Source organism: Molothrus ater, chromosome W, assembly GCF_012460135.2.
Source record: "Molothrus ater isolate BHLD 08-10-18 breed brown headed cowbird chromosome W, BPBGC_Mater_1.1, whole genome shotgun sequence".
Taxonomy (NCBI): Eukaryota; Metazoa; Chordata; class Aves; order Passeriformes; family Icteridae; genus Molothrus; species Molothrus ater.
Genome location: NC_050510.2, coordinates 10234263 through 10251367, shown reverse-complemented (window position 1 = coordinate 10251367; position 17105 = coordinate 10234263). Strand labels below are relative to the sequence as shown.

At 46.4% G+C, this 17105-nt stretch overlaps 1 long non-coding RNA gene across 1 annotated transcript; it reads right to left on the bottom strand.

Moving 5' to 3' along the window:
* Window positions 1–409: 409 nt before the first annotated feature.
* On the bottom strand, window positions 410–7525 carry LOC129047002 (uncharacterized). Its single transcript, XR_008508927.1, has 2 exons — window positions 7413–7525; window positions 410–1106 (listed from the first exon to the last, which is right to left on the bottom strand). It is a non-coding gene; the product is annotated as an uncharacterized LOC129047002 (long non-coding RNA).
* Between the last annotated feature and the right edge of the window lie 9580 nt (window positions 7526–17105).

Sequence of the window (17105 nt, the reverse complement as noted above, 5' to 3'; positions counted from 1 at the left end):
GGGGCGCGGGTATGCTTGTGTATCCACAGATACTGGGGTACGCTGGGTACCTTCGAAATGTGTTCGCCCTGACCTGCGACCACAGAGGCAGAATCCAGCTGACGAGCAAGATGGAAACCATGACCAACCTGAAAGGCATCAAGCGGGTGAATCATTGAGTGATGTCTCGGATGCAGATGATTATGGAATATTAATCCCAATATTACCGGGTGAGATGTGCCTGGGCTCGTCTGACCATTGTTGCTGGGCCAAAGGCGGCAGCTGTGGTGTTTCACCTCAGAGATACCTTCGGCCAGCTGGATGCTGCAGCTAGGCACTCGGAACAAATCCAGGCATAGTAGAAACTCAGTTTACCTCTGGTGGAAAAGGTTCAGGTGACGGTCAAGAGAAAAAGGAGAGGATTCTGCCGTAGAGTTTTAATCCAGAGTTTTATTCCAGGATGACAGACCTCTGAATCTTGTAACAGCTCCCAACAGAATCAAAACCGCATGGTCCCGTCTCCTTTTAAGCCCGGGGACAGGGGGAGGGGAAAGGAGAGGTTGGCACACCTGGGGGGTTGGGATAGGTGAAACAGGAAATGGCATCACACTGCAACATCTCCCCCTAGTTTTGTTTAAAAAGAAGAGGACTGGGTTTCTGGTGCAGAATGCTTGCCAAACCATGGTTGGTAAGTCGGTTCCTCCTCTACAGGAGGTTCAGTGCTTTCCACTGAGGCTTCCATGTCATTCATTGGAGCTCTAAGGGCTTCCAAATGGTAAACTTCAGGAGGGGGAGATGAGCTTGAAATCAACTTGAGAACCATGCGTTTGACTAGTCCAAAAACAATGCTAACAACTACAACAACAATAACTAATATAAACAGTACTAAAAAACACAGTTTTCAGAATAGATCCCAACCAGCCTGAGAGTCCCCAGCCTTTGAACAGTCTACTCAGCCAGTTTTCAGTTTCTCTCTTGATGTCCAAGGTCTTTTGCCAAGGTAGTTCATACATACTTTGCGCTGAGGGACTATCCAGGAGATCGCTGGTGGGATGATCGCGAGTAGGACGAGGAGCAGGCTTGGTCTCATGGCGTCTCAAGACTACACACGAACCATGGGACCTGAACTGGTACAAGGAATTTAAGACAAACATATATTACAAACTATTCCAGAAAGGAGGCTTAAATGGAATTTCCTCCAGAGAACGCGTGCAGCGTTTCCTTCTCCAGGCAGCGTTAGCGACCTGGGGCGCTTCTGTCGATTTCTCTGAGACCTTGGGAACATGAGGCCTTACCCATTTGGAAGGAACCCACTCTAAACCAGAGGGGGTGGACACACAGGCATATCCACGTCCCCAAGTAAGCAATTTGTAAGGTCCCACCGTCTTCCAAGTCTCAGGGTCCTTTACTAAAACCGGAGGCTTTTCTTTTGTCAACCTATGACTGCTCCCCTCAAAGTGGCGTAGGATGGGCGGGTTCAGGCTGTCAAAGGAACAATTCAGAAAATTTATTGTGAACAGCGCCCTGGACAACTGGATGTGGGGAGGTTCCACCTTCAGAACCTGTTGTTGCTGGTCCAGGACTCTTTTAATATCATGGTGAGTCCTTTCTACTATGGCTTGACCTGTAGGGAAGTAGGGGATGACAGTTTTATGCTCTACTCCCCATTGCTGCAGGAAGCTCCTGAAATCCTTGGATTTATAGGCAGGCCCATTATCAGTTTTCAACTCCTTGGGGATGCCCATGAAAGAAAAAGCCTGTAAGAGGTGCTTAATGGCATCGATAGATGATTCTCCTGTGTGGGCAGAAGCATAGACTGCTCCAGAAAAGCTATCTACACTAATGTGAACGTATTTCTGCCGTCCAAATGACTGTATGTGTGTAACATCTGTTTGCCGCAGTTCACAACTGTTCAATCCCCTAGGGTTTGCTCCCGCACTCACTGTAGGGAGTGCATGTTGTTGGCAATTTGGGCATGTGGCCACAATCGCTTTGGCCTGTTCTCGAGTGATGTGAAACTGATGAACTAGGCCAGGTGCATTTTGGTGGAAAAGCTGGTGGCTGATTTTTGCCTGTTCAAAAACATTTGGAAGAGTGGCCATCACTGCAGGTGCAGCAAGAGCATCTGCCCTTCTGTTGCCTTCAGCGATAAACCCTGGCAAGTCGGTGTGTGACCTGATGTGCATCACATAAAATGGTTGCTCCCAGCGAGTGACTAACTTTACAAGTTTTGAGAGCAGTTCAAAAAGTGCGATGTTAGACACTTCTTGCAGTATTGCTTGATCTGCCCTGGATACTACTCCTGCCACATATGCAGAATCCATAATCAGATTGAATGGTTCTGAGAACCTTTCAAAAGCCCTAACAACAGCAGCCAATTCAGCAACCTGAGGTGAACCTTCCACCTCAGCAATGTCCATCTCCCACTGCTGGGTTTGAGGATCCTTCCAAGTCATAACAGACTTGTGGGACCTCCCGGACGCATCTGTAAAGGCGGTCAGAGCCTTTTTTAAAGGTCTCCTACTCTGAGCACTTCTCAATTTCAGAGTAAATTGAACATCTTGTTTGAACATTTTGTGGGCAGGCTGGTGGACAGAAATTTGTCCTGAGTAGGAATCCAGAGCAAACTGCAACACTTCATTTTCTCAAAACAATTGTCAATATTTGCATAGTATTTTGACCCGATTTTAACTCAATGGGAATGTGAATGCACTCAAAGTCACATCCTGCTAACTCCCTGATCCGGGTCCTTGCTTTCCAGATCAGTTCTGCTACCAGCTCCTGAGGCTTTGTCATTCTCTTGGACCTTTTGTGACTGAGGAAAACCCATTCTATGATCAAGAGAGGGTCCCTCTGGTCCTGGCCCTTTTTAGATGTGTCCTTTGCCTTAGGTGTTTGTTTTTCCTCCCACTGGAAAATGATTCCATGGAGGTGTGGCAACTTACCTAAGATGATAAATTTGAATGGCAGGTCAGGCCGACATCGGTGGGCCTGTCTTGTAGACATTGCAATCTGAACCTTTTCTAGAGCTTTCCATGCCTCTGGGGTAATAGACCTAGGAGCACCTGGGTCCTCTCCCCCTTTCAATAAATTGAAAAGAGGGGCAAGGTCTTCGTTAGTCAGACCGAGCCATGGCCTTACTCAATTCAAAGACCCACACAACTTGTGGACATCCACAAGGGTCTTGATCCTTGGATTGATTTCTAGTTTTTGAGGAACAATGTTCCTATTTCCAATTTCTAAGCCCAAATATTTCCAAGGTGGCATCTTTTGAATTTTCTTTTCCTGGAGCTCAAACCATGCAACAATCAATGCATGGATCGTTAGGTCAAGCACATGTGTGAGTAAATCATCATTGGGGGCACACACAAGGATATCATACATATAATGATAGATGATGACTTTTTCTGCGGCTGCACGCACTGGGGAAAGCAGGGAAGAGACATACCACTGGCAGATCACTGGTGAGACCTTAAGGCATTGAGGAAGAACTGTCCAATGGTACCTTTTAATAGGGGCTTCCATGTTGATGGTGGGGACCAAGAATGCGAAACGCGGTGCATCGTCAGGGTATAGGGGAATTTGGAAAAAACAAACTTTTATATCAATAACAGCTAATTTCCAATCCTGGGAAAGCATTGTTGGGGATGGCATACCAGGTTGGGTATAGCCCATATCTTCAATGACATTATTAATTTGTCGGAGGTCGTGGAGGAGCTGCCATCTCTTTTTGTCAGCTTTCTGAATGACAAACACTGGAGAGTTCCACAGGGACGTGGTTTCCACAATGTGACCCTTTTTCAGCTGCTCTTCCACTAGCTCCTCGAGCGCCGTTATTTTTCTTTACTGAACGGCCACTGTTTCACCTCAACTGGTTTGTCTGTTTTCCACTTCAGTTTTTGGGTGGGGCGCTGTTGTGCAATGATGGCTGTACAAAAATGCTGTGGAGAGTCTGGAATATCAATTGTGACACCCCACTGGGCCATTAAATCTCTCCCTAACAAAGGTTCCGAATAATCTAACACAAATGGACTGATATCTGCCAATTGTTCGTTTGGTCCCTTGATTTGGATGATGCTTTTGGATTGTCTCGCCAATTGCAGGCCTCCTACACCTTGAACGTGACCGGCAATGTTTTGCAAAGGCCAATGTGCTGGCCAGTCTTGTACTGGGATCACTGTGCAGTCTGCACCCGTGTCTACAAGCATCTCAATGCGTTTTGACTCCCCACCCCCACTGACATTACACCATAATTTGGGTTGTCTTTCCCAATAACTTGGACCCAGGCGACTGTGGGCCCTTGTTTTTCGGTGCCTTCAGGCAAAAACGGCACAGGGATAGCTTGGGCAACAATTTGACCTTTGGGAAGAAACAGGGGTGGGTGGAAACAGTGCAGCCCGAGAACGAATTGCTCAGGATCTGATGTTGTCATTCCTGGAGCAATTTCAATCTCATGTGGTGTGTGTTTGGTGTCCCCAATGATGATATACTTACAACGAATTCAGTGCCAAGTGCCCTTCTGTTCTGGATTGATGGAGACAAAATGCCAGTCAGTGTCTTTCAGGTGGAGTGATTCTGTCAGCTGCAACCTGTAAGGCTCATTGACAGAAGACGTGGTTAACATGGGTTCACCTAAATCATAACAAAGGATATTTTGTTTGACTTTCACCAGTGGATCAGCAGACGTGGTCTTTGAAACATCTGCTTAACTTACAGAAATAGTAATATTACCGCGCGCTTGGTTTGTTTTGGTTCCCTTATTCCCTTGGCCTGCTCTTTTTGTGTCTGCACGCCTGGCAAGCCGGCGCTCCCCTTTCAGTTTTTTTGTTGTTGCTGACCCCCTGGGAGTGCTTGTAATTTTCCTCCCCTGCCATTTCTAAATTCATCAAATTGCTTTTTCAGGGGGCACTGGCTACTCCAATGCCCAAGGTTATTGCAAAGCAGGCATGGTTTTGTGGGGTCAACCATTGCTGGTCTTTGCTGCTTCCCAGGGTACTGCTGTGCTGAGGGAATGGGCACAGGGCTGGCAATGGTGACACGCTGTGGTGGTCTTGGCAGCAGCCTTGGTCTGGTATCTTCAGCAACACTCATCAGAGGCACTTTCCTGTTACAAACTAGAAGCATATCTTTTAGTGTAGGGGGAGGTTCTAGAGGGAGACTCAAAATTGCCACGCGACACTGTTCATTTGCATTTGTAAATGCCATTTCCTCTAAAACCTCTTCCCTTGCATTCTCTTTTTTAACTTGGATTTCAATGGCTCTAGTTAACCTTTCTACAAATTTCAGAAAAGGCTCTGATGGTAGCTGCTTAATCTTCCTGTAGGGCTCAAAAGGCCCCTCAGGTTGAAGGGAAAAGAATGCTTTTTCAGCTGCTTCCTTTACTTTCTCGAGTGTTTCTACAGGAATTGTGGTAGCTTGGATTGAGGGTGAAGACCATTGGCCTTCACCGGAGAGATGCTCAATGGTAATTAGCATGCCATTAGCATCTTTCGCTGTGTTTGGATGAGCATGCAAGCCTGGGAGAGCTTCTTTTAGCAGTTGTTTCCATGCTAATTCCCATAATTTGAATTCTGTAGAGGTCATGGGGCATGAGAAAAGCTGTTTTAAATCATGTTGGACTACTACAGTCCTACTCAATTCAGAATTTAAAAGGCCACGGAAGTATGGACTGTGTGGGCCGTACTCCCAGTGAGATTTACAGATCTCTTTAATCAATTGTCATCCAAAAGAGCTCCAATTAGCAGTTGGGGCCGCTCCTCCTTGTGCTGCAGGCTGATATGAAACAGAAGCGAATGACAAAGTGGGACCCTGTATTGGGTCTGCAGCTTCCTGCCCTGTATCCTTTGAATTGGAAGCAATGGGATCACAGATACAGCTGTGAGGAAGTGCAGTGGGCATGCCCCCACCGTGGGAACCCGGGGAGGGGGCAGGGACAAAATGGGAACAGGGGGCGGGCACAGGGGGAAGGCAGGGGGCGGGGATACCGTGGGAACAGGGGGCGGGGATACCGTGGGAACAGGGGGCAGGGATGCCTGGTGACATCACATCGGCAGACGCCCCCTGGGAGGAGTAGAGGGGTGGAGCTGAGGGTACTGCAGGAAAGGGGGGAGGAGGGAAGGTGTCACGAGGAACAGAAGGGGAGGGGGAAGGAATTTTGGGATGCTTAAGGGGATCTTGGGAAGAAGACGACCAGGTTTGGGATGGTGCCACGTGGCATCCTCCATCTTGTGTACCCCCTAGGGACTGGGGGCCATTTTGGGCATCACTGCTCTCTGAAAAGCTAACAGGTGCTCTGGGTTTCAGAGCAGGGGACACAGGGTTTTGGGAAAGTTTCCACGTAGTCTGGCCAGGTCCTTGTGGACAAGGGAACTCAGGCATTTTAACCTGCACTGGGAGTCGTCTTCCCAGCAGATGAGCGGAATTTGCTCTCTTTAAAATACCAAGTTTTGGGGTAAGAGGTTTAGGGCTGGAAGGGGGAGAAACAGGGAGAGCAGAGGTACATGGCTTGATATTTGGCTTTTTCTCCAATTCCCTTTGTTTGAGCAACGCTGTTCGAATTTGTAAGCTCCAGAACGCAAATTTAGCTGAAGATGTATTCCCAGACTGTCCCAAGGTTATCAATTCATGCCCTACTTTATCCCAAAATTGAATATTGTGGACTTCCTCAGGAGAAGTTTGTGGGAAGTGCAGAAAAAGCCACCTTATAAACTGTTTCAATTTTCCTTTAGAGAACTTTTCATTTGCACTAAAATTGCAACAATATAATACACTCCTTTTTGTGCTGTGCTTAACATCGAGCCCATTTTAGATGTAAATGGCACAGAACAAAGTCCCTCCGACCGAATGCAAAGCCAAAATCAGCTACCGATTTCTAAAAAGACCACGGTTAAAAAGTGATATTTAGATGAAAGCTTTTACAATGCATCTGTATATACTGCTTTTAAAACTGCCACTGGCAGCAGCAGCAGCAGGGAATCGAGACCCGCCCCGCCGCATGGAGAGACAGACAAAGCCTCCCCCGCCCGAGAATGCAGCCCCCCCTCGCCATGTGTAGAGAGCAGCCCCCTGGCACCGCGCGGCAAGCCGAAACCAGGGCCGCCCCGTGCCACATGTAGAGAGCACCCCGCACTCCCGCACCGAGAGAGAGCAGCACCCTTGCCCCCGCACCGAGAGAGCTCCCCCCCCGCACTGAGAGCCGAGCACGCTGCGCTGCCGAGCCGGGGGGAGGGGCAGGCAGAGCTGTCCCACTCCTCCGAGCCGGCACTGCCAATTCTAAAAACGGCAAAAACATGCCACAGTGGGTTAAAGCTTAACAAGCTATCGCTTTCGCTCTGCAGGGCTGTGCAGCCTAAAATGCAAGAGCAAAAAAGAACAAGTCTCACGGCAGAGACGGAATTTGAGCTTCTACTCCCCCAAGGAGCAGAAATACTCACTGAAATCGAAGCTGTTGCTGGCAAAGTCAGGCAGGCTGGTCTCTTCACTTGAATAGGACCCCTCGGGCAGGAGGGGCTCCCCTATTCTCCCCTGGAAAATTCGCTCACCAGAAAGGAGCTGCACTTTCCAGAGGCACCGAGCATTCCAAGAAACTTCTTGTGGGATCAGTCCCAAAATTTCTCTGGAGAGCTATGCATCCACAGCTCTACCAGTGGACGGGAAGCTGCCTTAAAGCTTTTCCCAGGTTCTGAGATTCCTTAAGGGGCTGCAGGTTCGTGCAACCACATGTTTGGGTGCCAATATATGGAATATAATCCCAATATTACTGGGTGAGATGTGCCTGGGCTCGTCTGACCATTGCTGCTGGGCCAAAGGCGGCAGCTGTGGTGTTTCACCTCAGAGATACCTTCGGCCAGCTGGATGCTGCAGCTAGGCACTCGGAACAAATCCAGGCATAGTAGAAACTCAGTTTACCTCTGGTGGAAAAGGTTCAGGTGACGGTCAAGAGAAAAAGGAGAGGATTCTGCCGTAGAGTTTTAATCCAGAGTTTTATTCCAGGATGACAGACCTCTGAATCTTGTAACAGCTCCCAACAGAATCAAAACCGCATGGTCCCGTCTCCTTTTAAGCCCGGGGACAGGGGGAGGGGAAAGGAGAGGTTGGCACACCTGGGGGGTTGGGATAGGTGAAACAGGAAATGGCATCACACTGCAACAGATGATGAGAGTGATCACTCCGATGATTCCTCCGCAAGTGGACACTGAACGTTATTAATGTTTTCTTTTTCACATTGTTCATTTTCTTTTCTCTTTTTCTTTTTTAAACGGAAAAGGGTGAGATGTCACCCTGGTTTTTTAAGATTTTCTAAACCTTCTGATGTTGACATTCTTGTAGTGAACTTTCTCACACACTTTCTGTAAATAACTCATTGTTTTGCATTCCTTTATGGAGGAGGAGAGAGTTGATGGACTGTTGGTTTGACCAGTGTCATTGGAGAGGTGTCACTGTCACCCTCCAATCCGCTGTCACTTTTAGAAAACTATAAATGTTGGAGTCAGAAAATAAACTTCCCTTTTTTCTTCACCTTGAGAACGGTGGTGAGCTTGTGTTCTTTCGTGTCCTATAGCGACATCAGTCCACCTAAAACTTCATGCCAGACTAACAATCCTGCCATCAGTTATCATCAAAGTGAAAGAAATGACAGACTTGTCTTTACAAACAAACTGTGGGTCTGCTGATAAATAAAATTGGATACTGAGAAAAAAAAGAAACAATAAGAAGAACACTAAATTCCATAGGAATTCCACTGAGTGACACAAGGAAAAGACAAAGGGGGGGGTTATACATTAGAAGGGTTCTCAGGTATTAGGCATTTTGGGAAGTCTGTACCTTTCACGTACCTCAACCAATAGAGAAAGAGAGAGGGACACGTGGTTGGGAAATTAGGATAAAAAGGAGGCTCCATCCCCTAAAAATTTGAGAGACCCCAGGGCAAATGCCCCATGGCCTCTCCTTTTATTTGAATAAAGTTACAGGAGCCCATTGTCTCCTTTTTGGACATAAACCTCTGGTGTTTGTGGATTAATTTTCCTGACATCTAGGGGGCTCTTGTCTGGGATATTTCCACCGTCTGGGGGCGGTGGGCAGCAAGCGGAACTAAAGGCGTGCCGCATCCAGTTTGGGGGATCAGCTCCACTTGGTGGCAGCTGGCACCAGGCAATTGATTGGGTTCCCGAGACTGTCCAGGAGACAGACAAGGGTGCAGACCAGGGGGTCTGTGAAGAGCCTGCAGGGAAAGACCGCTGAAAATCTCACCAGTGAGTAAAGTGGGATCTTCAGGGAGTAAACCTGGGAGGGCGCCCATGAAGAGTAGCACAGGTAAAACAGGGCATCCATGGAGGGTTGCAAAGGTAAAGCCCCGGCAAAAGGGATGACAATCCCAAAATATCTCCGAAGAATCCTGTGGAAGAATGTGGAGTTGGTTTACACATTCTCCTAGAGGTAATTAAGGACATAGGTGCCCAAAGAGGTCAATAAGGGAAAGTCAAGAAGGGGTCTCGACAATCCATGCCCGGGGGAGCAATAACTCTCGACAACAGGAGATGGACAAATAGTGGTGCTATGTTGAGAAAAGATTAGGTGAAGGGAAATGTAGAGAGATATGGTTGAGGCAAGGAGTGGCAGGACTGGGTGCGGAAGTGAGGGACCAGGAGCACGGGCTGGGGGCCTATGGGGACTGTGGGGCAGCTGGGGCTCAGCGCCTGACCCTGCCACCCCCGGGCAGGGTCGGCAGCAGCAAGAATTAAGTGGCAAGAAGGTTGCTGGCCAATTGGAGTTCAACACGATGACTTTGAAAACTGTATAAAAGTGGGCTGTAACATTAAAGTGGGGCTTTTGCCACTGAAACTTTGATGTGTTGTGCCTGTCTTTGCATGATCGTGTAGCGACAGGCTCTGGTATATGGTGTGTGATTAAGAGAGTGAGCACAAAGGAGAGGAACTATCTGGGAAATGCAGATTGTACATGGAAGGATTAGGATATTCTTTTAAGGATTTTGCTTGGTTCACCGGAAAAATTAATGGTTTTGAGCTGTGAGAAAACGAGTCCCTACAGGCAGTAGCGGGGGTGGGAGCTAGAGGAAGAACAGAAGAAGCCCTTGGATGAACTGGTTAGAAAGATACAGCAAGTGTATGTAACAATGGATGAGGAAAAGGTGAAAGCAAAGGCAAAGAGTTTTTACGGCCCCAGAAGGATAAACCTCAGGACCCAAAGGGTCCCCCAGGATAGAAGGGACAGAATCGGCCACAAGGAAGTGGCAGAAGCATTCCCTCCTCAGCAGGGGAGTATTGTAAATCAAAGGTGACTCTGACATAGGGGAGAGAGAATGATGCATCTGACTCCATTGATATCAGAAGGCTAATTAATTACTTTATTATACTATACCATGTACATTTCATCTAAACTGAATCTGCCATGCACTCACTCTTGCTCACACGTGCTCACACTGCACTGAATCTCGTGACTGTCACCCGACGGTCCACACACACACACACACACTCTTGGCCCTGATAGGCCAAGGAAACAAAACATCCTCACTTTGGATAAACAATCTCCATATTTCATTCTGCTTTGGCACAACACAGGCACAGCAAGTGATAAGAATTGTGTTTTCCCTTTCTTTGAGGTTCAGAGAATGTAAATCTCAGAAATCCTTGGGAAGAATTGTGCCTTGCTTTTCTCTGTGAAGAGAAATGTGGCAACAGGGGAGAGCCAACCCAAACAGCAGTTGGGAAGGAATCAGTGTGCTATCTGCAAGGCAGAGGGACACTGGAAGCAGGACTGTCTGCATAGACAATTGGACCCTCAGGAGGAAGAAGTTCAGAGGATAATGGAGATGGACTCTTAGGGGTGTCAGGGGCTCCCATTATACCAGAGACCCACCACACTGGAGCCCTTGCTACCTTTTAAGGTGGGTCTGGATTGAGAGGAGGTGTGTTTCCTGATAGACACAGGAGCGTCTTGATCCACTTTGCATTTTATCTCTAGGGGGAGAAAATTGTCAAAAAGATCATTGATTATTCAAGGGGTGAGTGGAAAAGATGAGTGGGTTTTTTTTATTCAACTGCTGTTAGTAGATGTGGAGAATAGGTTTCAAATGCATGAATTCCTCTTTGTTCCTACTTGTGATCATAATTTGCTGGGAAGGGATTTGATGGCTGAAGTGGGAATGCAAATTAGTATTATGAAAAATTATACAGAAGCTAACACTGTGGCAACTTTGAGTAAAATGTCTGAGAAGGCTTATGCTGAAATAAACCCAGAAGTGTGGGCAGCTTCAGGGAAGATGGTAAAACAACAATTGACATGGACAGTCCTCCTGCAGGGATATACAGAGTCACTGGTTTTGTTTGGGCAAGCCTTGTAGAAAATATTGAGAGTTTACTCCACCCTCAGGAGTCAGGTTGTTGCAGTATGTGGATGATTTGCTTTTATCAGGGGAACAGGAAAAGGTGGTTGAAGAAGCTACTGTGAAGCTGCTTAATTTTCTTACTAAATAGGCACTTAGAGTGTCTGAAAAGAAGGTGCAGTTGGTAGAGAAAAAGGTTAAATATTTGGGAGACATTTTGACTGGAGGGTTACAGTGTATTAATCCAGAAAGAATACAAGGAATTTTTCAATACCATTACCCCAAATAAAGAAGGAGTTTTAGGGTTGATGGGATACTGCAGAGCATGAATTGAAGATTTTTCTGTTTTGACCAGACCTTTATATGACTTTTAAACCCAAGACTGTCCTAATGTTGTGATAGGGACACCAGAAAGAGAGCAAAAGCTTTAGAAATTTAAAAGAAAAATTGATTAATGACCCAGTCTTAGCTATCAGAAAAGTAATTTGAGTTATATGTGGATGTTAAACAGGGCCATGCTAAAGGAATTTTGGTACAAGAACACAGGGGAACACAGCACCCTGTTGCTTATTTTTCTAAGATGTTAGACCCAGTGGCCAGAGGCTGGCCTCACTGTCTGCAGAACTGTGCAGCCACAGCCTTGATGGTAACTGAGGCCCAAAAACTGAATGTAGGAAGATATCTGATTGTTAGTGTCAAATCAGGTTAAAGCTTTGTTAACCGAAAGAACCTCTAAGTTGATGACCAGCACTCGGTTATTACAGTATGAATCTTGCTTAATGGAACAGGAGGATTTAGAATTGAAAAGTGGTTTAACCTGGCCTCTGTAAACGGCCCTGAAGAGGGGGGTCGGGAAGAATCCCATGACTGCATTCAAGTGATAGATCTCCAGACCCGGGCTAGGGAAGATTTACCAGACACTCCCTGGCTTGAGAGAGAAAATGCATTTATTGATGGGTCTTCAAGGGTGGTAGAAGGGAAGAGATTCACAGGATATGCTATTGCTAATGGAAGGGAGTTAAAGGAAGGGGGGAGGTTGCCGCCCACATGGCCAGCTCAGACAGCAGAGCTGTATGCGCTTGTAAGGGCCTGTGAGTTATATCGGGACAAGATAGTGTTATAGATGAGTAATGAGATGGTTTGCTCTCACAATTAAGGGGTGAATATTATGCATATGTGTCATGTTTTGACACTGGCACAATGCCAGTGCCCCCATGAAGATACCCTCTCCCTGGTAGCTGCTGTGAGATGTGACCAGGAATAAGCAAAGCAGGGTCCTACTTAGGGAAGAAAGAAAACAAAACTTTATTAACTACTCTACAACTACAAATAAAAAGGAACACACACACAGGGAAAATGAAAACCTTACAAATACATTTCCTCCTCCCCCCACCAAATTTCCAATACAATGCATCTATTCTTCAAATCACCAACTCTCGGTCCAGCACCACCTTTCAAACAATCAATCTTCAGTTCATCAAGAGGAGAGGAGTCCTTCTTGTACCATGGGCTTCCCCTGGAAACACAGCTGAAGCCTCGTGTGTTTCCGTGTCACTCGTGGCACTGCCCGGAGTACATCTGCCGTCGTGACCTCTTCCTTTCATGTCCAGTGCTCTCACCACTGAACACGGACCAGAGCTGCTTCTAGGGTTGTTTTTTTAAGGATGCTCTGCCCCGATCCAAAACAGGCACAGTCTCTCCTTTGGGACACCTGTCCCCACAATCTCTCCTTTGGGACACCTGTCCCCCCCATATTTTTTCACCCCCTGGGGCCGAGGGGCATCAACACTGAACTCTCTTGGTTCTGAGGCCATTGCCTCCCCCTAGAATGCAGTCTCTGTGTCACAAGGAACATGGGTCTGTCCATGGCTATACAAAAAGAGTCCAGCAAAAGCCACTCCATCATCTCTTCCCACTAGGATTCTTCTCTATTCTTCCACTATTTCTCACTCTCCCAGACCTCTCTCACACTTGCACATTTCCTTCCTCATCTTCCACTCTATCTTCTAGGAGAGGTCAATGATCTGTAAAGCTCTCATTCTCCGAAAAGGGGTTAAAAGCTCCTACAAGCGGCCGGCTGAACCCCCCCATTCTTCTCTGTCCCAGCCGTGCTGCCAGCACAGGCCCATGTTTATCCAGTTTCAAGGTTACAGTCCCAGGCAGCAGCTCTCTCTCTCTCTCTCTCTCTCTCTGTGTCTCTCAGGGGGGGCTGCCCGATGGCTCCCGGTGTCTCTCTCACTCTCTTCCACCCTTCCACCCCGGGGCTCAGGCCTACCTCTCCCGGCCACATGGCTTTTCCCCTCCCCCTGCCCAGCCAGAAGCTGGGCCGGGGAAGAGACCTGAACTCTTTCCCGCCGGAAACCCAAAATGACCCTCCCACGGGAGAGCTCTGCTTTTAACCCCGTGTTCTCAGAGGCGGACCCATGTCCTAAATGGCCAGGTTAAATGCCAATATTAAAGCCTGAATATCCATTGGCCCAAAACACAGCATCCCAAAAAACACATTTCCTGTCAAACCACCACAATATGTTAAGAGAGGTTTTGTAGATGTATAGTTATGTTACTGTAATATGTCCTCCCCTTTCATTGTTATCACGGGATGGCCTTGGTAGTTGGGGCATTTGGGGAGGGTTGGCTTGTTACTATGGTGTCCTGGTTTAGGGAAAATTTGGGAGAAAACCTCCAAAAGGGGCCCCTCCAGAAAGCCAACTCACGCACCCCCTCCCCCCACCTGGTTGAGGAAAAATTTCCTCATAGACAAGTGGAAAGAACCTGTTTATTTAACAGGCAAAGCACTCCCCAGCACAAAAAATGAACAATACCAGATGACAAAACTCATTCGCTGCCCTGAAGACATGACAAATTCAGAAAGTCTCTCCAGTGGGTGGTCACTCTGTTATCAGTCCCTCTGGCACTGGGAAAGGCTGCAGAGTAGGCCCTGGCAGGCTACAAAGTACAAGGTCTCAGTGTTTTCCCGGGTCCCAGTCTGGAGCACATTCAAATGGTTCCAAGAAAAGGGAAAGAAAAACAGTCCAGGGAAAGCTTGGACTGCCTCAGCTAGCTAAACTAACTAACTAACTAAAAAGCAAAAGGAGCACAGTGTTCTGCCCCGTCCATGCCCAGACAACAACAGTGTTCCAGCAGACTGTGGAGGAGTGAGTCTAGTTCTTGATAACAAAACTCTTTGCTTCTTCTCCCTGCCTTCGCTCTCAGCCAGTCTTGAAGGCACAGAATATAATAGCCAGCATAAACAGAACACACAATTGGGGATACAAGCATCATAACATCACCCTAGGACATATGATAACCCCTGACCTTCAATCAAGATGCAAGAAAGTAATCTCCACCACTAGATGGCAAAGAAGGAGTTGACTGACAAGACTTTAGGAGGGGGCTAGAGGTATAAAAGGCGGAGCATCCATTTTGAAGAGAAGCACATGGCTAATAGTCATGGGGGCTCTCAGTGCTGTAATTTTTCCTTATTTAGTCCTTTTGTAGTATTTTTGTTAAGGTTTAATAAACTTTTGAAATTTTAAAAGTGAGCATAGTTTCTCACAATAGTGAATATTTTAACTGATTCTAAATATGCATATGGGGTGATGCATGCATTTGGAAAATTATAAGAAGAAAGAGGCTTATTAACCTGCAGGGGGAAAAGGTTAACTTATGAGAGCTTAATTTCTCTCCTATTGTAGGTGGTGAATTTTACAATTGGGTGCCAATAATACATGTTAGGGGAGACCAGGCAGGCTGCTCAGAAGCGGCAATAGGTAACCGACTGGCTGGTGAAGAAACTTGAAAAGCCGCATTGATGCCAAAAATCTCTAAGATCCTCCCCTTGCTCCCAGTAACCCCAACACTGCCAGAGAAACTGTCTTTTCCACCAGATGAGCTTGAGATAATTAAAAAGAGTGGGGCAGAAGAAAGAGGGGATAATTGGTTTACAAGAAATAGTAAGCAGTGGATACCAAAAGTTCTGGCCTTACTGATATTAAAATGACTTCATGAAAGGAGTCATTGGGGCTCTTGAGAACTGGCAGAAGCCTTCCTCAAAATGTATGTTAACTGTGAGTCTTTTTACTTTGGCAAAGCAAGCTGTTGAGAGTTGTTTGATTTATGCTAAAACCAATAACAGGGTTACAAAGAAAACTGCCAGGGGAGGGAGGTCTTGGTCTGTACATCCCTTCCAAAGATGCCAGATGGATTTTACCAAAATTCCCTGAGTGGCAAAGTTTAAATATCTTCTGGTAATAGTATGTCAGCTAACAGGGTGACCAGAACAATTTCCAACTGTTTCAGCAACTGTAGGATCAGTTATTAAAGTATTTTTAGAACAAATAATTCCAATATATGGCATTGTAGAAGCAACAGACTAAGGGGAACTCATTTTACAGGAAAAAATCCTTCAAGGGGTTATGACTGCTTTAGGGATACACTAGAATCTCCATATCCCCTGGCACCCACAGAGCTCAGGCCAGGTTGAAAGAATGAATGGATAAATAAAGAAACACCTTTTGAATAAGGGCCAAACCCAGAGGAGATATTAAATTATTTCCCTTTGATCTGATGTTTGGAATTCCTTACCCTTGTAATGCTCAACCTAGTATGGGGGATGGAAATAAGTGATGTATATTAAAAACAATATGTGGCCAGAATACTGTCTCTTGTGAAATCTTTTCAACAGGAAGCTCAACTGGCACGGACCCTGCCTTTGGACTTTTCTGTTCGCAACATCTAACCAGGAGATTTGTAGCCATGATATTTTCTAAAAAATCCTTTCCTTAGGATTTTTCCTCCTGAGAAGCTGAGAGGCCTCAGGAACAAAATGTAAACAATTATTATTTGCTGCTGTGGAATGCAACAGGTGGATCTGTGATTGGTCTCATGTGGTTGTTTCTAATTAATGGCCAATCACAGTCAGCTGGCTTGGACTCTCTGTCCGAGACACAAGCCTTTGTTATTCATTCTTTCTTTTTCTATTCTTAGCTAGCCTTTCGATGAAATCCTTTCTTCTATTCTTTTACTATAGTTTTAATATAATATCTATCATAAAATAATAAATCAAGGCTTCTGAAACAGGGAGTTAGATCCTCGTCTCTTCCCTCATCCTCGGACCCCTGTGAACACTGTCACAGAGACTGGTTCCTAGTTAAGGAGTGGAAAGAAGCACCACTGGTGACAAAGTGGCATGGACCTTTCCAAGTGTTACTGACCACAGACAGAGACATCAAGACAGCTGAATGCAGGTGTACCCTTCACACTTGTGTCAAGATCTCTGAAGCCCCAGAAATTTGGACATCTCATCATGAGGAGAGGGATGGAAGGCCACGACAGACACTCCGCAGGAGTGGACTGGAGCAGCAGCCAGGGCACCATCATCAGGGGAATCCTCATGTGCCTACCCATAGACTGTCTGCTGAAATAGTCTGTATAGGCATCCCTCCTGTAGAATCTCCAGTCACTGGGGGCTAATCTTCACTGTCATTGTTTTCTTTATGTTAAGCTGTTTCTGTGCCTTCACTCATCACAGATGGTGCGGAAGACAGCGTGAAAATTAGATGACACCATCAGAATGTTTTTCTTAATAATCTTACCTTTATATTGTCAGTTAGATTTAGGCAGACTTGGACGAATCATTTTTTTAGTCCTAGGAGAAGAAGTAGCAAAAACTTTTAACCTTAGCAATTGTTGGGTCTGCCAAGGGCCAGGAAGATCTGACCACTGGCCATCGGTGGCCAACATGCCTATCACAAGTTACCTCCAAACTGGTCAGGAATATGTTATG